Source organism: Giraffa tippelskirchi, chromosome 3, assembly GCF_054371585.1.
Source record: "Giraffa tippelskirchi isolate mGirTip1 chromosome 3, T2T-mGirTip1v1.2.pri, whole genome shotgun sequence".
Lineage (NCBI taxonomy): Eukaryota > Metazoa > Chordata > Mammalia > Artiodactyla > Giraffidae > Giraffa > Giraffa tippelskirchi.
In genome coordinates, this window is record NC_137277.1 from 164,861,642 (window position 1) to 164,884,592 (window position 22,951).

Consider the following 22,951-nt stretch of genomic DNA (forward strand, 5'->3'; position numbering starts at 1 on the left):
GGCCCTGCCGCTGCCTACGCCTACCCAGCCCCTACTTCTACCGGCCCCACAGCCACCCAAACCTACTCCTAGGAGCCCACTCCTCTCTTAATAAAACAGATCCCAAGGACTACTGCCTCTATTCCCAGTCCCAAGGCTGGAGAGAAGGCTTGCATGTAAAATGCTGGTGTGAAATGCACCTGCCTCATAGATTTGTTGTGAGGATTAAATATGTACAGCAACTGGATAGCTGGCATTCAGTGAATCTAGTCTGTTTTGATTTCCCTGATACTTACTTCACCTTTACCTACCTCAAAATCTCCAACCATCATGGGTTTGACCTGCTAAATATATGCAAAACTATCTTCCCCACATCCACTGCCATCGTCCTGGTTCAAACCACTGTACTCATTTTAATAGAGCTATTGCAATCACTAACTACTGAGGTAACTAACTGAACCATAACTTCCACACTTTCTTAGTTACAGGCTAATGTGTGAGCTTCCTAAGCTCTAGACATTTGAATATCTTTTTCATTAAGCTTAAAATTTTATTATGAAAGTTTTCAAATATTAAAAATGGGAAAACTCAAATGAATAAACATGAAACATGAATATTCTTATCACCCAGTTCAGTTCAGTTCAGTCGCTCAGTCGTGTCCGACTCTTTGTGACCACATGAATCGCAGCACGCCAGGCCTCTCTGTCCATCACCAACTCCCGGAGTCTACCCAAACCCATGTCCATCGAGTTGGTGATGCCATCCAACCATCTCATCCTCTGTCGTCCCCTTCTCCTCCTGCCCCCAGTCCTACCCAGCATTAGGGTCTTTTCCAATGAGTCAACTCTTTGCATGAGGTGGCCAAAGTATTGGAGTTTCAGCTTCAACATTAGTCCTTCCAATGAACACCCAGGATTGATCTCTTTTAGGATGGATTGATTGGATCTCCTTGCAGTCCAATGGACTCTCAAGAGTCTTCTCCAACACCACAGTTCAAAAGCATCAATTCTGCGGCGCTCAGCTTTCTTCACCGTCCAACTCTCACATCCATACATGACCACTGGAAAAACCATAGCCTTAACTAGACGGACTTTTGTTGGCAAAGTAATGTCTCTGCTTTTAAATATGCTATCTCCCAGACTTAACAGTTATTAAGATTTTGTCACAATTGCTTCTTTTCCTTGCTGAAGTGTTTAAGAGTAATTTACAGACACCATGACATTTCATTCCTAAATAATTCAATATACATCTTTTAGAATTAATGATATTTTTCTACATAACCACAATATCATTCTGATACTTCTGGTAGGCTGAATAATGAGCCCCAAAGATGTCCATGTCTGAATCCCTGAAATGGTGAACATGTTTCTTTATGTAGAAAAAGGGACTTTGCAGGTGTGATTAGCCTTAGAAGGTGGTTTGCTTCAAATGGGGAGAATTTCCTGGATTTTCTGAGTGTGTGCAACATCATCACAAAGGTCTTCACAGAGAGAACCAGGAGGGTTAGAGTCAGTAGTGGAAGATATAACATGGAAGCTAGAGGTTGAAGTGATTCAAGGAAAGGGCCACAAGCCAAGGAATGCAAACAGCCTCTAGAAGCTGAAAAGGTAAGAATGTGTTTTCTCCCTTTAAACCTCCAGAAGGAGCAGAGTCCTGCTGACATTTTATTTATTTTATCTTTAAAAATATTTTAGTTATTTATTTTTGGCTCTGCTGGGTCTTGATTACTTCTTGTTTACTTTCCCTAGTTGCAGAGAGTGGGGGTTACTTTCTCGTTGCAGTCCTCAGGTTTCTCATAGTGGTAGCTTCTCTTGTTGTAGAGCATTGGCTCTAGGCACGTGGACTTCAGTAGTTGTGGCACATGGGCTTCATTGCCCCGTGGCATGCGGAATCTTCCCAGACCAAGGATCAAACTGGTGTCCCCTGCATTGGCAGGCAGAATCTTAACAACTGGACCACCAGGAAGTCCAGACATTTTAACTTTAGACTTCTGACTTCCAGAACTATAAGATAACAAATTTGTTCTGGGGCACTAAGTTTGATTAGCTATGATTTGTTACACGAGCATTTGGAAATCAACACGATGTCTAAAAATATTTACTATTCCCTAATTAACACAATTCTCTAATACTTTCAGATGCATGTGTGCTCAGTCGCATCTGACTCTGCAATCCCATGGACTGTGTAGCCCACAAGGCTCCTCTGCCCATGGAATTTTCCAGGCAAGAATATTGGAGTGTGTTGCCATTTCTTTCTCCAGAGACATCTTCCTAACCCAGGGATCGAACCCATGTCTCCTGCATCATCCTGCACTGGCAGGCAGATTCTTTATCACAGAGACAACTGGGAAGCCCTAATACTTCCAGATACAACTCCTTTAACAGATGAATGGTTTGTGAATATTTTCTCCAACTCTGAGCATTTCATTTTAATTTTTTTAATAGTGCTTTTTTTTTTTGAAGAGCAAAATGTTTTAATTTTGAGGAAATCCAATTTATTAAGTTTATCTTTTATGGCTAAAGCTTTTTTTGTTCTTGGAAATGTTTGCCTACCCCAAACTCACAAAGATTTTCTTCTATATTTTCTTCCAAGTGTTTGGCAGACCACGTAAAATCAATCAGAAAGCATTCTCTCTTTTGTTATGCTCTGAAAGAGTTTTGGTATGACTTTTTTGAAAGAAAAAATTTAAACTATCTTTATTGACAGATGACATGATCTGGATACAATTTATTTTATTCTTTGAATTTTGTATTGGGGTATAGCCGATTAACAATGTTGTGACAGTTTCAGGTGAACAGAGAAAGGACTCAGCCGTACATATACATGTATCCATTCTCCCCTAAACTCCCCTCCTGTTCAGGCTGCCATGTAACATTAAGCAGAATTCCATGTATTATACAGTAGGTCCTTGCTGGTTATTCATTTTAAATATAGCAGTGTGTATATGTCCACCCCAAACTCCCTAACTATCCCTCCCCCACAACTCTTCCCCCTGGCAACCATGTTTGTTTTCCAAGTTTGTGAGTCTGTTTTTTAAGTAAGTACATTTGTATCATTTCTTTTTAGATTCCACATATAAGAGATGTCATACAATATTTCTCCTTCTCTGTCTGACTTACTTCACTCAGTATGACAATCTCTAAGTCTATCCATGTTGCTGCAAATGGCATTATTTCATTCGTTTTTTATGACTAATAGTCTATTGTATATATGTACCACCTCTTCTTTATCCATTCCTCTGCCAATAGACATTTAGGTTGCTTCCATGTCTTGGTTATTGGAAACAGTGCTGCAATGAACACTGGGATGCGTGTATCATTTTGGATCATGTTTTCTTCTGGATATATGCCCAGGAATGGAACTGCAGGGTCATATAATAGCTCTGAGCTTCCCAGGTGGTGCTAATGGTAAAAAATCTGCCTGCTAATGCAGTAGATTTAAGAGATGCAGGTTCAATCCCTGGGTCGGGAAGATCCCCTGTAGGAGGACACAGCAACTCACTCCAGTGTTCTTGCCTGGAGAATCCCATGGACAGAAGAGCCTGGCAGGCTACAGCCCATAAGGTTGCAGAGTCAGACATGAATAAAGCAACTTAACATGCATGCATGCATGGTAACTCTATTTTTAATTTTTTAAGGAACCTCCATACTGTTCTCCACAGTGGCTGTTCCAATTTACATTCCCACCAACAGTGTAGGAGGCTTCTCCACACCCTCTCCAGCGGAGTTTCTGTACGATTGATATTATTTTTCTGAGTGTATGGACTTGTAATTTCTTTGTAAGTTTTATTACAATTTCAATTTCTTTAGCTATTCAGATATTCTATTTCTTTTCATGTCTCTTTTGGAAACTTGAATTTTTCAAGAAATTTATTCACAACATTTAATCTATCATATTTGTTAGCATAAAGATATTCATATGTCTTTATTATCCTTTAAATAACTAGAAATTTGAAGTGATTTTACTTTTTAAATTCCTGATTTTGATACTTTGTATTTTTCTTTTTCTTCATCAGTGTAGCTGGAGATAGATATTATTGATCATTTTAAAGAATTGACTCTTGGTCTTATTGCTTTTTCTCTGTGGTTTGCCCATTTTATTGATACTCATTCTTTATTATTATTTCCTTCTATCTTTTTATTTCACTTTTTGTTTCCTAACTTCTTGAGTTGGTAGCTTAGATCATTGATTTAAATGTTTTCTTCTTTGCAATAAAGGCATGTAAATCTATACATTTCCCTCTAAGCATTAGTTTTTCATGTTTTGACTATCAATGATTAATGTTTTCTAATTTTTCTTGTGACTTCTTAGACCCATGGATTATTTCAAAAGATGCTGCTGTTGGGGATTTTTAAAGGCTTTTTGGCTATTTATTTACTTTTTAATTTCAATGTGGCCTGAGAACATGCTTCATATGACTTAAAAATTTTAAAAACAGGCTGTCCTAGAACTGCCCCTGTAGATGGCAAGGGGGGGGATGGACAGAAATGCTTCAATTAGCTGCAGAGTTTTGCTCAGAAAAGGAAATAGTTCAAAGAAACCCTAAAATGGTAGGAAACATGGGATTCTCAATTTGTGTGTATATCACACAAATTGATGTGATATGCTATATCACTCCCCCTCTAAAACGTAAATTCTTCCTCAATAAAGAACAGGCTCTAATAACAGTCCTGATTTGCTCAAGTCCTGGGGCACAGCGAGTCAGCACCTGCCCCACAGACTGGCCTCACCTTGGCTCCTGTGTTTGATCTTCTCTCCAGCCCCTTGATTTTCCCTTTGTTTTAGAGCCAGTCAAGGACCCTCACCTGGGGAACAGAAGATTCTTGTTTGCAGACTTTACACCATGGTAACCAGTTCTTATCGTGGGGCTCAGTCACTCAGTGCTGATGTGTTACCCTAGCAACCGATCTGGGCGAAGGAAGCACAGTTGCCATGGTGACAGGAGTCAGAAGCTGTTCCCTTGCTGAGTATGTGGGTCTGGATTCCCTCTGAGGCTCAAGCTCCTCTGGGTAGAGTTCACGGCCAGCTGGAGGTGCTCAGCCTTGTGCAGTTGCCCAGTCCAAGCCTCCAGAGTATCCCTTGAGCTGAAACAATACTTCCTAGCAGATCTATCTGTTCTACTCTTGCCCTCTCTCAGTACATTCTCCAACAGTGCTAGGATAGTCTTTAAATTTTTTGCATCATCATTCTATCCACTTCCTTAAAACCTCTGGTGGTTTTCTTCTGCCCTTTGTGTAAGAACTAGTATTCTTTACTATGACATACAGGGACAGGAGAGAATGGACATCGTAGCTCAAGCAGAGAGAGAAAATGTGCCCTTCCTCCATCTTTTTATTCTATTAAGATCCTCTATGAATTGGATGATGCCTACCTGCATGGGTGGTCTTCCTTACTTTTTCTCTTTTTTATGGCTGTACAGGGTCTTCATTGCAGTGCTCAGGCTTCTCTTGTTGCAGGGCATGGGCTCTAGAGCGTGCAGGCTGAGGAGTTGCAACACTAGGACTCTCTAGTTGCCAGGCACAGGCTTAGTTGTCTCAAGGCATGTGGGATCTTAGTTCCCTGACCAGGAATCAAACTTGAATCCCCTGCATTGGTATTCTTTACTCAATCTACTGATTTCAAATTCTAATCTCTTCCAGAGACCCTTTCACAGGCACACTTAGAAATAACGTTTTCCTAGCTGTCTGGGCATCCCTTAGCCCAGTCAAATTGACACAGAAAATTAATCATCACAGTGAGCAACTGGAGTGAACCTTGCTGGGGACCCCTGAGGGTCTGTGTAGAACTTATTTCAGATCGACTCCCACCAAGGGAAGGATATACTGGAACATTTATCCACTAAATTAAGTCCTTAGTTGGCTGAGGGCAGCCTCAGAGGGTGTTAATCCCCAAATAGTTCAAGCCTGTCTTGAGCATAGGTAGGCAACTTCCCCAGGCATTCCAGAAAATCCACTAGATGAGAAGACTCCCATGACTTGAGGTGGGAGGCTGTCAACACATGCAGACACCCTCCACCTGCAGCTACATGTGAGCACAGAGATAGGCCAGGGGACAGGAAATAGGGCTTCTATGGGGTCAGCTACACAACTATTGTATGAATATGTTGTATCTACAACTCCCTTCCCTGACTAGCCTTCAATTGCCTTGAGGCAGGAACCATGCATTGCAGTGGCCAGGCACAATGAATATATGATGGGAAAAAGCCAGGTGGGTGACTGGGGTAAACCTAGTTAATAAGAACTAGGTATAGAGAAATAGGCTGAGGGTTATGTTTAGCCATGTCCTTCAATGTGAGGATAAGGGGAGAGGATATGGTTGGCAGCATGTTTAAGACTGTATTACAGAGAGTCCCTTGGACTGTAAGGAGATCAAACCAATCAATCCTAAAGGAAATCAACCCTGAATATTCACTGGAAGGACTGATGCTGAAGCTGAACCTCCAATACTTTGATCACCTGATGATGCAAAGCCGACTCAGTGGAAAAGACCCTGATGCTGGGAAAGATTGAGGTCAAGAGGAGAAGGGGGCAACAGAGGATGAGATGGTTGGATGGCATCATCGACTCAATGGACATGAGTTTGAGCAAACTCTGCTGCTGCTGCTGCTGCTGCTGCTGCTGCTAAGTCGCTTCAGTCGTGTCTGACTCTGTGTGACCCCATAGATGGCAGCTCACCAGGCTCCGCCGTCCCTAGGATTCTTCAGGCAAGAATACTGGAGTGGGTTGCCATTTCCTTCTCCAATGCATGAAAGGGAAAAGTGAAAGTGAAGTCGCTCAGTCGTGTCCGACTCTTAGCGACCCCATGGACTGTAGCCTACCAGGCTCCTCCGTCCATGGGATTTTCCAGGCAAGAGTACTGGAGTGGGGTGCCATTGCCTTCTCCGGAGCAAACTCTGAGAGATAGTGAAAGACAAGGAAGCCTGGAGTGCTGGAGTACATGGAGTCACAAAGAGTTGGACATGACCAAGTGACTGAACAACAGCAACAACAACCAGAGGAGTGTCTCTTAATTTCTCTGGGCTGTTTAAGTGGGTGAGTTCTATGGTCTGAAATCCTAATCCCAAAGGTGATAGTATTTGGAAGTGGGGCCTTTGGGAGGTGATTAGGTCCTGAGGGTTGAGATCTCATGAATGGAATTAGTGCCCTTATAAAAGAGACCCTAGAGAGAGCCCTTGCCCTTCTACTATGTGAGGTTATAGCAAGATGGAGCCATCTATGAACCAGGAAGCAGGCCCTCACCAGTCACCTGATCTGCCAGTGCCTTAAGCTTAGTCTTCACAGCCTCTAGAACTGTGAGAAATACATTTCTGTTGTTTGTAAGCCACCAAGTTTATGGTGTTTTGGCATAGACCTGAACAGAGTATAACAATGGGCTTGATATTTTCCAGCGTGCTCCCGTTTGTGAGGATCGAATGAATGAACTGAGTATGAAAGTGCTTTGAGAAATTATAAAGCCCGAGGCATGGGACAGCTGGAGTTTGGTTGGGCTGATCTCCCTGCTCCCAGGGGCAAACTGGCCATAGGTATCAACCTGTTGAATGTGCAAAGGCTTGGCCGTGTTATTCTCTGTGTGGTTTCTTGGGGTCTAGAGGGAAGAGTTTCCTTCCACAAAAGGAGGGCCATGGGTGGGGATGGTGGCTATTCTAGCTACTATTCTACCTCGCCTTTTACCCACCTCAGAAATGGTCTGTGGGAGAAGGGAGCAACCTGAAACTAGGCCTTCAGTGCAAACAGGGGCTGTGCTGTCCATACCCCACGCCCTCTGTGTTCGGATCCCACTTCTCTCACCTCATAGACTCTGGTCAATTCTAAACCCCACCTCCTGCCTCCAGAGAAGCCTGTAGAAAGAGTTTGCTTGAAAATCAGCACGAATAATTCAAATTTGGGTCAGCCTGAGACTGCTTGTTGAAAGCACCAGGGAAAGTGTGGGGGTGGGAGTCTTCCCCTGAGGCTTTAATCAGCTGCAACGTTGTGACTCAGAGTAGGGAACAGCTCAAAGACATCCTAAAATGGGAAGAAACTAGGGATTTTCAATGAATGCCATGAGGCAGGTGTTGCCACTTCCTCCCTCGCCCACCTTACCCCCAACCAAATTCAGAACAAGTCTCAATAGTAGTCTTGATCTGAATAAGCTCTAGGACTAGTGACTCAGGAACTGTCTGTCAGACTGCAGGCCCTTCCCTTGTCCTCATATCTAATCCCATTTCCTTTTGGGGATTTTCCATTAGACACAGGGCTGGTCAATCCCCTGAGCCCAGAGGAGATTGGCAGCTCCTTGTTTACCAGCTTGATAGAACCATGGTGACCAGTATCCACCATGGGGTCAGTCACAGTCCCACTGATGAGGTGCAACAGCTAATCCAAGCTAAAGAGGCCCGGCTGCCATGGTGAGAGCAATGGAGATCAGTGTCTTTGGAAAGGGTGAGGGGCTAGAGCCCCTCTGAGGTGCTGGCTGCCTCCAGATGGAGCCCAGCTAGGAGATGCCCAGTAATGCTGCCAAGGTACCAATAGATTTCACCTGGATAATTCACTAGCCGCAAACAGGTCTACTTGTTCCTACGCTTATCTGTTTCATAATCTATTTTCCATCAGCATCAATGTATCTTTAGAAAATGCTTGTATTTTCCTATGCCTTTCCTTTGAATCCCCTGATGATTTCCCATGCATTGTGAATAAAACTCAAATGCTGACTGTAGGTTATAAACCCTGAGTAGTCCTGGGCCTCATGTCAAGCTGTTGCCCTAAGTGCCCTACCATCATCACAAACCTAAGGGCAACTGTACTTGAAGTTCTCCCTGGCTTAGGGACTCTTCCTCCAAATCTCCACCCTCTACTGAAAGTGCTATTCCTTCAATACACACAAGGGCTGTTTCCTTGTGTCATTTAAGTTGTTTAAGTGTGTCATTTAAGTCAAAGTCAACCTTCTCAGGCTGTCCTTGGTGTGGAGATATCCGAGGTGTGAAGCAGCCCAACCTCTACTGAGACGTCTTTTCGAGGAAGGGTGCGGCAGTGCGGGGGAAGGCTGGGCCTTGGGCTGGTCCTGCCCCATGCTTGCCCCCTCAGTTTCTCAGCTCTGAAGATGGATGGGTACCTGCTAGATGGGCAGGTATCTGGGCTCCAGAGAACTCAAGGGTCCCAGGGCGATGTCGGAAAGCCTTGCTCAGTGGACTTTCTCCACACCACAGAGGAGAGCAACGGGGAGGCTGAATGCAAGGGGCTCTGGGTACTTCTCTCCCATTTAAGGACCAAAACTTCCGGTATATTCACTCAGCGTTTATGGATGGAGGGATGAGAGGAGGATTAAGGTCACGTCATACTCAAGATTTTCTTAGAAATGCAGAACCTGTATGTATATATATTTTTTAATTTAGGAAAGCTCTGAAGTAGATTTCTGCAGGCGCTTTAAGCTCTGTTCCTTTGCTTGATCTTACAGAGCCCCGGGCTGTACGAGGGCCCAAAGCCCTAGCATCCCACGGTTGATGAAATCTGTGTGAAGGTGTGTGAGAGACAGAGAACACGGGGCGCCCTCTAGTGGGGAGGGGAAGAATCTCCCTTAGAATCTGGCCACCCGGCAGGCATTTTTCATTGTGGTTCAGTTGCTTAGTCATGTCCGGCTCCTTGCGACCGTATGGACTGCAGCACGCCAGGCTTCCCTGTCCTTCACCATCTATGCATTTTTCACACATTGTCTTTAATCCTCACAGCCACCTCTGTGAGGGTTGCCATTACTATCATCCCCATTTCACAGCTGTTGAAGAAGGGACTTGAAGAGCTTAGACAATGGGTCCCAGGTCACAGCTGGCAGCGGCAAAACCAGGACTGGGTTGGCTCTGTCTGTATTGAAAGTGCTATTCTTTCCCATCCTCCGGGCCCTCTCTTTCAGAAGGCTCTCCATCAGGCTCAGTGGAGTCCTGTCTTTCCTAATCAACCAACATTCACCCCCTCCTGCCCCCTGCCTCCCTCTTTAAATGGGCTCTTGGTGGGCTCAACCTTCCTGACAAGGTTAGGCCCTCACCTGCAGTGAGGCCTTGGGTGGGGTTGGTCATCTCTTGGTTCAGGACCTCCATCTGAAACCACTTCCGAGTTCATATTGCTCCCAGTTCACCCTGGTCCCTGGGGTCTGAGGGGAGGGAAACCTGGAGTCGAGGGTGAAGATAAAATGGTCAAAGAGCTCAGAGGAAAAGACAGGAGGCTCAAATGAAGAATTTCAAAATTCCTGAGTGAACCTCACCATAGGGAACAACAGCAAATGGGTGCCAGGTTTCCCCAACCTCTCCCTGTGCAAACATCACTAATGGCTCACAGAGTTGCCTCTGACTGAAATCAGACAAGCCTTCTCTTCATTCTATTCACTGGATTTCTGACAGCTCCTACCTGCAGCCCTAACCCTCATCCCCTTCCCAGTGCTCTGTCTACCAGACATGTACAGTGTAGACAGAGCACAGCCCTTCCCACACCTTAGCCTGGTGGTTTTGGTGGGAAAGGCTGCCGGCTCATCCTTTGAGCCGGACTCTGGGGCAAGGAGCTGGGCAGGCACTCCACCTTCTGAGTCTTCACATCTTGAGTGACATCATGGTGGAAGGATGGAATGAGTTGACCCTTAGGATAGTCCTGATGGGCCCAGCCCCGAAGCCAGAGTGTGATTAGAATTTCCATCTTCCCCAAAATGCATTGGGACCTTAGGGCACTGGAGACTGGCTGTGGTACAGGAGTTTGCCTTCTGTCCACATCAGTGTTTGAGTCTCTGTTCTTAGTATTGAATAGTTCTGTGATTCTGGCAAACTTAAACTTTCCCAGCTTCAGTTTTCTCATCCATGAAATGACTAACCTCATAGGGTTGTTGAGAGAGTGACAGGAAGCAGTGCATTTAAGTTTCTTAGCACAGTGCTTGACACATAGTAAGTGACCACATGGCAAATGAATAGTGATGCTGTGAGAAGCAAATGAGGCTGAGGATGTAAACAGTGCTTTGAAAACACTAAGCATTACTTACACACTAGACACGATGGTTATCAGTAGTAGTAATTCGGACTCAAAGCAGAGCTCCCTTCTGAACACTGCAACATGAAACTCTGCTTCCAGGAAGGGTCATCCCCAACTCCACGCCCATCTTTCATGTTTTCTATTCGCTATACACTCAGAGCTGCCCAGTCCCCAATTCTGAGTCCAGGATATGTGCATAGTTGGGGGGAGAGGTTCCAGCTGGAGGCCCCATGGTTTCTGGCTCTGGAGCACTTGGACAGCACTGAGGACTGGGCTAGTCCCAAGGAGATGGATGCAGGCCTCTTCCAGGGACTTCTAGTTGCCTCTACCATGCTTCTGTAAAGTCGAAGTAAGAACAGCTGCCCTGTGAAGGCTGGGAGAACACTACCCCCGTCTCGCCCAGGGTCTGGGCAGGTGAGGCTGCAGAGATGGGTGTGATGAGAAACCTGGGAGAGGAGCTTTTAATCTCAAGCTGGTAGTTCCCTCCCTACCCCTATAGCTAACAAGCCCAGCCTCCCTCCTCCAGCTCTTCCAGTCTCTCCTTGAGGCATCAGCTGCTGGGGCACACCTTGCCAGTATTAGACGGTCAGGTTGATGACCTCTTGTTGGGGTCTGGCCAGCTGCATTCACCTGGCTCTGTCCCTCTAAGGGCACAAGAATGGTATCAGCAGGGACCTTGGTCAAAAGCCTTCCAAAAGTCCCGGTTGCACAGGAGAAGCACATTCTCCACTGTCACTCCCAGATCGCCTCCCCCTCCCCCCATCTGCACTTGCCCTTCACATCCATCCTTTGCCTCTTCATCCTCTGGGTCTCATTCACCCTTGGCACAGACTTGCAGGTAAGAGCAGTCTTTGGACAAACTGCCTGTGGACCTGTGGATGGACAGATGAGCAGAGCCCCAGATGGCTACAAAAACTGAATAGACAGACAAAAAAACAAAACAGGGTAGGGATAGGGGGAGAAATTAAGCTGCTTCCTGGGAGGAGAGCTGGAAAGAGTTCTGGAATCCTTGGAAGAATAAAAACATAGAACCTGGTTTCATACAGGTAGCACTGGTGAGTCCAGGTTCTTTTCCTCAAAGCCACAGTACATCCAGCTACACAATGTGTGGCATGGGCTTTCTACTACACAGACCCTCTTCAGTCCAGGTAGATGAGGTGGGGTGGAGGAGAAGCATTTTTTTTCCTTTTTATCCTGACTCTCTCTCCTTCTCCAGTTCACAAGCAGATCCTAACACTGATACAGAAAGGTGAAGACCTCAATAAAAAGACAACCCAGTTTTAAAACAGGGAAAGAATCTGAACAGCCATCTTTCCAAAGAAAATATTCAAATGGCTGTATGCACATGAAAAGGTGTGCATCAGGGAACTGCAAATCACACCCATGATGACATACCACTTCACACCCAAACAGGTGGCAAGAAGCAAAAAGACAGATAAAACAAGTGTCAGTGAGGATATGGAGAAATTGGAAGCTTTATACACTACTGATGGGAATGTAAAGGCGTGCAGCTGCTGTGGAAAACAGTCCGGAACTTCATCAAAAGGTTAAACACAGAGTTACCATATAATCCAGCAATTCTGCTCCTAAGTACACCGACAAGAGAAATGAGAGCATTATGTCCACACAGAAACCTCTACATGAATGTTCACAGCAGCATTATTCATATTATAACCCAAAAATGGAAACCCAAATGTCCATTAACTGATGAATGGACAAATAAAATGGGGTATATCCCATAATGGAATATTATTCATTAATAAAAAGAAGTGAAGTTCTGACACATGCTACAACATGGATGAACCTTGAAAACATTATGCTAAGTTTAAAAAAAAAGCCAATCACATCAGATTGCATATTGCAGGATTCCATTTACATGAAACATCCAGCATAAGCAAATCCAAAGAGATAGAAAGTCAGTTGGTAGTTGCCTAGGGCTGGAGAATGGGGGCTGAGAGAAGAGAATGGATAGTAACTGCTAAAAGTTACAGGTTTCTTCAAGAAAGGGATGATGAAAATGTTACAAAATTGATTGTAGTGACAGTTGCACAACTCCATGAATATATTAAAACTGTTTAAATGGGTAGATTATATCTCCATAAAGTTATTATTTACAAGTCATCCTTAAATTTAGTTTAAAAAAATGGAAGCATTATAGCTTAAAACAACTTTTCCCAAACTTGTCTTATTGGCTTTCTAAGTTGATCATGTTTTTTTATCTAAGTAAAATGATTTTAAAAAGAAACTTTGCCACTGTAAACTAAGCTTGTACCCATTGACATAGATTGAAGGTAATTACCAAAAAAAAAAAAAATTAAAAATGAAAGAGAGGGAACCGTAAAGTGGCAACAGAAGGGGCTTGGGGAGGGGAGTTGGGCCTCTGAGGTGGAGGTCCTAGGGCTTACAGGTAAAGGAGGCATCCCGGGGCACAGTCCCTGCTGTCACCAGTACTGAAACCCTGGGCCAGGTGTGGGAGGGGTTGATCTGGAGGTGGCTCCGAGTTGGGAACTAGATCCCACCTGCGGGAAACAGTTTCTGTGCAGCAAGTAAGGATCCCACAGTCGGCAGTGAAGGAGGAAGATCCCAGGTGCCACAGCTAAGAGCCGGAGCAAAGAAGTAAACGAGCAAATTAATTAATTAAATTAAATTTTAAAAACCTGTTACTGAACTTGCATCCTAGCTGGTTGCTTGGAGTAACTGACAACTTGCGGTGTGTTGCAGGAGCCTAGAATAGTGTCTGATATACTGTAGGTTCTCAGTGAGTATACTCTTACCTCCTTATAATCTCTTAATAAGCCCCAAGGGAGCTTTCTAAACTTCGACTTGAAGCTCGTCACTCCCAGGTTTAATATTCCTCCATGGCCCTCCACTACACTTTCCAATAAACACTAACCCCTGCAAGACTGGCAGGATCTAGCCTTGCCTTCTTCTCTCCTCTCCTTCTCTGTGTTCCAGCCTCATCAGCCTCCTCTCCATTCTTTGAACACCTGAGCTCTTCTCACAAGTGACCTCCCCATCCTCCATCCTCTTTGTTTCCATATAAAGCCCACCTTCTCAGAGAAGCCCTTGAATATTGCTTCTCCCTATAATCCATTATTTCATTTCCTTAGACACTAATCACTATTTATAATGACTAATTCCTTTGTTTCCTTGTTTTTTTCTATGTCTCCACTAGAGGGTAAATCCCAAGAGGGCAGAGGACATGTTTGTTTCATTGGTACATCCTCAGTGTCTACCTACCTGAGTGAATGAATGTTCAGTAATATTTGTTGAATAAATGAAAAGATACTTTGGGTCCAGAGACCCCTATGAAACTTCTCTGCCTCAGTGTTCTCATCTGTTCATTGGGTACCTCATGGAGGTGACTGTGAACAGGAATTGAAATGACCCTGTGAAAACAGCCTTTTGTTGCATGAATACATGGTGAATTGATTTCTGCTTCATTTCAGCTTCACCCTCCCTGGGATTCTCAGACCTCAGCCCAAGCCCCATTAGTGGGTGAACAAACTGGAAACCAAGAAGGGCAGGTCTGGTGTGGTGGAGAATCAGGAGCAGAACTCAGGAGTTCAGCTTCACAGCTCATCAGGGAGAAGCAGTGAGAGACCCAAGCTCATCCAGGAGAACAGAGGCTGCCTCCTTCCCTGGTAGGTCAGATGGTAAAGTATCTGCCTGCAACACAGGAGACTCAGGTTCAATCCCTGGATGGGGAAGATCCCCTGGAGAAGGGAATGGCTACCCACTCAGTCCTCTTGCTTGGAGAATTCCATGAACAGAGGAGCCTGGTGGGCCACAGTCCATAGGACTCACAAAGAGTCACACACAACTAAGTGACTAACATTTTCACTTTCACCCTGATGAGAAGAGGAGCCCCTGAATGAGCTGCACCAAAGCTGGACTGAGGCTGGCCTCAGCTTTGGAGGCTTCTAGGAGCTTCCTGTCTGTGGGTCAGTTTGGCTGAGAGGCAGTGAGTGACACATGGGCCACTGGTATCCTCTTGGATATTCCAGCAGGAGATACTACCATTGTGTTGAGGTCTGCAAGACCCAAACCACGCCCTTTGTCAGGGAACAGGGTTTTCCTTCAAGGACATGATCGTGTCTGATGGGGATCTCCTGTAAAAGAGGCAGCTTCTCAGAGTTGGATCAGAATTAGGAGGGTATCTGGATGATGAACAGCCCGAAGACTCTTTAAGAGGGATTTCTCAGAGACTTCCCTAGCGGTCCAGTGGTTTAGAATCTGCCTGCCAATGTAGGGGACACTGGTTCGATCTCTGGTCGAGGAAGATCCCACATACCACGGAGCAATTAAGCCCATGCATCACAACTACTGAGCCCGTGCTCTAGAGCCCACGAGTCACAACTACTGAAGCCTGCAAGTCTAGAGCCCATGCTCTGCAACAAGAGAAGTCACTGAGATGAGAAGCCTGAGCACTATAACACAGAAGAGCCCCTGGAAAGCAAGGAAGACCCAGTGCAGCCAAAAAAAAAGCAGAGGAGCATGTGTGTGTGTATATATGTATCAGTGTGTACCATACACATGTGTGTTTATCTGTTTTTATGTTTATGGAGACTCGTGTGTATGTGGGAGAAGATATTTGTGTATATGTGTATGTGCCAACATGGTCTGATATTCCCGTCTCTCTAAGAAAGACCATCTTACCTGTCTTCTGAGAAACCTGTATGCGGTCAAGGAGCAAGAGTTAGAACTTTGTATGGAACAACTGATTGGTTCAAGATCGAGAAAGGAGTACATCAGGGCTGTCTGCCGTCATCCTGTTTGTTTAACCTACACTCTGAGCACATTATGAGAAATGCCAGCCTGGATGAGTTCCAAGCTGGAGTCAAGATAGGCGGGAGAAACATCAACAATCTCAGACATGCAGATGATACCACTCCAGTGGCAGAAAGCAAAGAGGAACTAAAGAGCCTCTTGATGAGGCTGAAGGAGAGCAAAAGAGCCAGCTTAAAACTAAATATTAAAAAAACTAAGATCATGGCATCCACCCCCTTGCTGCATGGCAAATAGAAGGAGAAAAGGTGGAAGTAGTGACAGATTTCTTCTTCTTGGGCTCTAAAATCACTGCACATGGTGACTGCAGCCATAAAATCAAAGACGATTGCTTCTTGGCAGGAAAGCGATGACAAACCTAGACAGTTGAAAAGCAGAGACATTACTCTGCTGACAAAGGTCCATATAGTCAAGGCTATGGTCTTCCCAGTGGTCATGTATGGTTGTGAGAGCTGGACCATAAAGAAGGCAGAACGCCAAAGAATTGATGCCTTCGAATTGTGATGCTGGAGAAGACTCCTGAGAGTCCCTTGGACAGCAAGGAGATCAAACCAGTCAATCTTAAGGGAGATCAACTCTGAATATTCACTGGAAGAACTGAAGCTGAAGCTCCAGTATTTTGGTCACCTGATGCAAACAGATGATTCATTGGAAAAGTCACTAATGCTGGGAAAGATTGAAGGCAGAAAGAGAAGAGGGCATCAGAGGATGAGACGGCTGGATGGCCTCACTGATGCAATGAACATGAACGTGAGCAAACTTCAGGAGGTGGTGAGGGACAGGGAAGTCTGGCATGCTGCCGTCCATGGAGTCGCAAAGAGTTGGACACAACTGGGCAACTGAACAAGAACAACAACGATATGCCAATATATGTGCAGTGTATTTATTTGCATTCACTATTTATTGCTCTATTACTGTGTAACAAAATCACCTCAAAGTTTAGTAGCTTATGACAATAAACACCTATCTCACACAGTTTCTGTGAACTGAGAATCTGAGAGAAGATTAACTGAGTATTTCTGGCTCAGAGTCTCTCATGAAAGTATAGTCAAGATGTCAGCCAGGGCTATATTCACCTGAAGGCCTGACTGGGCCTGCTCCCCTCTCAATGGGGCTCACTCACCCGCAGGCAACTTGGTGCTGGCTTTTGGCAGGAGGCCTCAGTTCCTAGCCATGTCAGCCTCTCCATATGGCTGCTTGAGTGTCTTTACAACACAGCAGTTGCCTTCCTCTAGGAGTGACTTGAGAAAGAGGGAACAGGCAGAAGCCACTATGTTTTTATAACCTAGCCTCAGAAGTCACATACTATCATTCTGTCACATTCTATTGGCCACACAGACCAACCCCAATACATTGTGGAAGAAGAGGGCACAATGGCCCAAATAATAGGAAGTAGGATCCTTGGAAGATGGGTACCAAGTGCAATGTGTGCATGCAGGATTGTGTGTGGGGTTGTGTGTGTTTGTGTGTATATGTGGGTTTGTGTATATATACGTATATAAGTTTTGTGTGTATGGGGATGGATGAGTATATTTAGACATGTTTTATGGCAAATAGATGGGGGAAAAGTGGAAACAGTGACAGATTTTATTTTCTTTGACTCCAAAATCACTGTGAACAGTGACTGCAGCCACAATTTAAAAGACACTTATTTGCTCCTTGGAAGAAAAGCTATGACAAACCTAGACAGCATATTAAAAGGCAGAGACATTACTTTGCTGACAAAGGTCCATATAGTCAAAGCTATAGTTTTTCCAGTAGTCATGTATATATGTGAGAGTTGGATCATAAAGAAGACTGAGCCCTGAAGAACTGATGTTTTCAAACTGTGGTGCTGGAGAAGACTCTTGAGAGTCCCTTAGACAGCAAGGAGATCAAATCTGTCAATCCTAAAGGAAATAAACCCTGAATATTCGTTGGAAGGACTGATGTTAATGCTGAAGCTCCAATAATTTGGCCACCTGATGAAAAGAGTTGACTCATTTTAAAAGACCCTGATGCTGGGAAAGATTGAGGGCAAGAGGATAAGGAGGCAACAGAGGATGAGATGGTTGGATGGCATCACCAACTCAATGGACATGAGTCTGAGCAAACTCCAGGAGACAGTGAAGGACAGAGGAGCTTGGCATGCTGCGGTTCATGGAGTTGCAAAGAGTCGGACAAGACTTAGGGACTGAACAACAACAATGGTATGTGTATTTATTTGTGTATGTGTATTGTGTGCCTATGAGTATTCGTTGTGCCTATGTGTGCATATGTTTGTGTATGTGCATTTGTATGCATATACGTATGTCCGTGTTTGTGTATACTTGTGCATGTGTTATGTTCATGTATGTGTGTGACATATGCACACGTGTAGGTATATGAAGGTGTGTATGAACATGTATGTGTTGCACTTGTGTGTATAAAGGTGTGCTGGCACACACGTGCAAACTGAGAAATATCACCTGTGTGGAGGAAAGCAGGAGCCAGGAGGAGGGGCACTAGGGGAGGCGTGCCTTTTACTCCTAAGACAGTACATGGACCGAAGGCATCCAGAGCCTGGAGAACAGGCTCTCGCTCGCTTCCAGAGTGTGCAGATTCACTGTCCTCTCTGCCTTTGGATCCCTCTGCCAAGGCTTACTTTCTGATTCATTTTGTTTGAACATTTCAGTCTTCCCTAAGCGGTGCCCTAGGGAAGCAAAGGAAGGGCTGGCTCCCGTCCCTGCAAGCTGAGTTCAGTGGAGAGCAGCGCCCCCTGGGGGAAGCCAGGAGAGAAGAGCCGGGGAAGGAGGTTTTCCTGACCCTAATTGCCCAGCTCCTCTCTTCTCTGTCCAGGGCTGATCTTGAGCTTCGCGGGTTTATTAGGCAAAAAGAGGGCGTTTCATTACTTCTAATAATCCAGGCTTCCCTGATAGCTCAGTTGGTAAAGAAGCCGCCTGCAATGCAGGAGACCTGGGTTCGAGATCCCTGGGTTGGGAAGATCCCCTGGAGAAGGGAAAGGCTACCCATTCCAGTGTTCTGGCCTAGAGAATTCCATGGAATCCATGGGATCACAAAGAGTCGGACACGACTGAGTGACTTTCACTTCACGTCACTTCTTCTTAGAAGCAGCTCCTCTCCTCTTTCAATTTAGAATGTTTCTGATGCTAACTTTTGTGTTTAGAGGACTTTATGCTTTTCCCCCTCTTCTAAGTAAATTTTACTTTATGATTGTGGAAGTACATATAAAGAAAAATGGGTAAAATATAAACGCGAAGCTCAATAGATTATTAGAGTGTGAATAACCATGTCAAAGTCTCCAGGCAATAGAACATTGTCAAAAACCCCAGAAACATCTTGTCCCTTCCAGATTACAACTGTGTCTTCTTTCCTTCCTCCCAAAGTTAATCACTCTCTTGACTTTATGGGCACAACGTCCTTCCTTATCTTTGCTGTAATGTAACATAAATAAGTACACATTTCTCAAGAGTAGTGTTTGCAAACACAATTTTAAGGTGTATTAGCTTCCTGTGGTGACTGAAACAAATTACCACAATCTTGATGGCTTAAAACAACAGAAATTTATTCTCTCACAGTTCTAGAGGCCACAAGTAGGAAATCAAGGTGTTGGGAGGACTGAGCTTCCTCCAAAGGCTCTCTGGAGTAACCTTTTTTTCCTTTTATACCTTCTGGGGACCCCCCTGGCATTCCTTGGCTTGTAGAAGCATAACTCCAATGTCTGCCTCTGTCTTCACCTGGACCTTTTCTCTGTGTCTTCCTGTGTTCAAACCTCTCTCTTTTCTTATAAAGACACTACGCATTGGATTGAAGGCCCACCCTAAATCTAGGATAATTTTATCTCAAGATTCTTAACTAATTATATCTGCAAGACCCTATTTCCAAAAGAGGGCATATTCTAAGGTTCCAGGTAGGCATGAATTTGGGTGGAGACACTATGCAACTGACTAAATACAATATGTATTATCTTGTGCTGACTTTTTTTCAACATTATGTTATAAAGAATCATCCACATTGTTGACTATAACTATATTGAGTATAATAAATATACATTGTATTCATTTTCATTGCCTTCCACTATGTGATATCATTACATTGCAATTCAGAGTAGGATGTACTGTGAGGCTAACAAAGCTTCAGCTTTGGGAGTCTTCACCTTCACCGACCCTTTCCAAGGCTCTGGAAGAAGCCCCAGCTATGTGTTCACATGATCAGACCTTTATGTGTGATTTGCAAAAGTAATACATTACATTTTCTCATTCCATTTACATCTTTTTCTTGCCTAATTGCCCAGGATAGAAGCTCCAAAACAATGTTGACTAAAAGTGGGGAGAAAAGACACCCCTGTCTTGTGCCTGATCTTAGGAAGGAAGATTTCAGCCTTTCATCATTGAATATAAAGTTATCTGTGGATTTCTCAAGACACCCTTTATCAGGTTGAGGAAGTTCCCTTCTGCTTCTGGGTGCTGAATGTTTTTATCATGAAAGAATGTTGGATTTTTAGGAAATTCTTTTTCTGCATCTGTTGAGATGATCATGTGGTTTTTGTCCTTAATTCTATTAACATAGTGTTACTTAGATTGCTTTTCATAAGTTGAACCACGCTTGCATTCCTGGGATGAATCTCACTTTGTTATGGTGTATAGTACTTTTACTTGTTGCTGAATTCAGTTTGCTGTTTCGTTAAGAATTTTAGCATCTCATTCATAGGGGATGACTTTCTTCCCTTTTCATGTGGTATCTTTGTCTGACTTTGGTGTTAGGATTACACTGGCAGTGTCTTCTCTTTCACTTTTTATGAGAGTTTGTGAGAATTGGTGTTAACTCTTTCTTAAATGCTCATCCTTGTTCTAATTAAACATTTTCTTTCATACTAAAATTTTATTTGTAATTTTGTGTTATGCTACTTAAAGAAGGTCCTCAAATTTTATATGTTTGAACTCCTACAAAACTAACACCTCTCCTATAATCTGTTGTACTGTTTATGGGCCCTTGAGTTATTCCCAGCTTGGGACTCTCATGAACAGTGCTGCTATGAACATTCTTGCACATGTCTCCTGGTGCCCATGCAAATACATTTACTGAGGGTGTACACCTAGAGTAGAATAGCTGGGTCAGAGAGGACAATGCTGGTGTCCTAAGCTGTTGGGAAGTTACATTCCCACTAACCTTGGACAAGAGTTTCTATTGCTCCACAGCCTCACCAACACTTGGAATTGCCAGATTTAACAATTTCAGTGTATTATAATGAGTGTAGTGGTGTCTAACCTTGGTTTCAGTTTGTGTTAGGTTAAATCAAACGACATTGCCATTTTGTAGGTCAAAATGGTCAAGCACAGTTCATTTCACATTACTTAATCTAATATTTCTCTGATGACTTATGAAGTAGAGCATGTTTTCATGTATTTAATGCCGATTAATGGATTTCCTCTTCTTTTATGAAATGCCTGTTCAAGTAGTTTGCTCATTTTTCTTTTGGATGTCTGATGTTTCCTACCTACTTGTAGGTCTTTATATACTCCGAATATGAGCTCTATGTCAATTATATGTGTTTCAAATATCTGTCTCACTTCACGACTTGTCTTCTAACTCTCTTAATGATGTCTTCATTTTAACGAGGCAAAAGTTGCCAATGTTTTCTTTTTGCTTAGTGTTCTTTGTATCCTGTTTAAACCTTCCCCTAACCAAGGTGGTAAAGATATTCTCCTGAAAGAGGAGAGTGAAAAAGCTGGTTTAAAACTCAACATTCAGAAAACTAAGATCATGGCATCCGTCCCATCACTTCATGGCAAATAGATGGGAAATAATGGAAACAGTGAGAGACTGTTTTCTTGGGCTCCAAAATCACTGCAGATAGTGACTGCAGCCATGAAATTAAAAGACACTTGCTCCTTGGAAGAAAAGCTATGACCAAACTATACAGCACATTAAAAAGCAGAGATGTTACTCTGCCAACATAGGTCCGTCTAGTCAAGGCTATGGTTTTTCCAGTAGTCATGTATGGATGTGAGAGTTGGACTATGAAGAAAGCTGAGCACTGCAGAATTGATGCTTTTGAACTGTGGTGTTGGAGAAGCCTCTTGATAGTCCCTTGGACTACAAGGAGATCCAACCAGTCCATCCTAAAGGAAATCAGTCCTGAATATTCATTGGAAGGGTTGATGTTGAGGCTGAAACTCCAATACTTTGGCCACCTGATGTAAAGAACTGACTCATTAGAAAAGACCCTGATGCTGGGAAATATTGAAGGCAGGAGAAGGGGATGACAGAGGATGAGATGGTTGGATGGCATCACTGAATCAATGGCCGTGAGTTTGAGCAAGCTCCAGGAGTTGGTGATGGACCGGGAAGCCTGGCATGCTGCAGTCCATGGGGTCACAATGAGTCAGACGTGACTGACTGACTGAACTGAACTGAACTGAATGTTTTCTAAAAGTTCTATTATTTTGCCATCTATATTTAGATGTAATGCCTACTTGCAATTGATTTTGTGTATTGTGGGAGATAGGGTTACAATTTAATTTTTCCACATGGACATCCAATTTTCACAGCACAATTTATTGAAAAGACTCATGTGAATTGTCACTTTTATCACAAATCAAATATAAGATATTCAATTATCTCTCTTAGTTTTATTGGTCAGTCTGTCATTGAACCAACAATACACTGTCTTAATTACTACAGCTTTGCAACAAGCTTCAATAACTGGTAAGGCAGCCATCTTCTTCAAAGATGTCTTAGCTGTTTCCATAGTGTGCTTAGTTGCTCAGTTGTGTCCAACTCGTTGTGACTGTTTGGACTGTAGCCCGCCAGGCTCCTCTGTCCATAGGATTTTTCAGGCAAGAATACCAGATTGGATTGCCATTTCCTTCTCCAGGGGATCTTCCCAACCCAGGCATTGAACCTGCGTCTCCTGCATTGCAGGCAGATTCTTTACCGGCTGAGCTGTTGGGAAAGCCCTTGCTGTTTCCATATAGTATATTATATATACTATAGAATCAGCTTGTCAACTCACACAAAAGAACAAGGAAAGCAAGGAGGAGGAGGAGAACCCATGACAGTTTTATTAGGGTTGCCTTGAATCTGTGTATCAATTTGGAAGATAACTGATATTTTTACAAAATTGAGTTCCACATCCACAAATAACACATATCTTCCAAATTGTTTGGACCTACTTTCATTTAATTTTCTCTGTAGAGATCTCACATATTTTTGTGTTTATT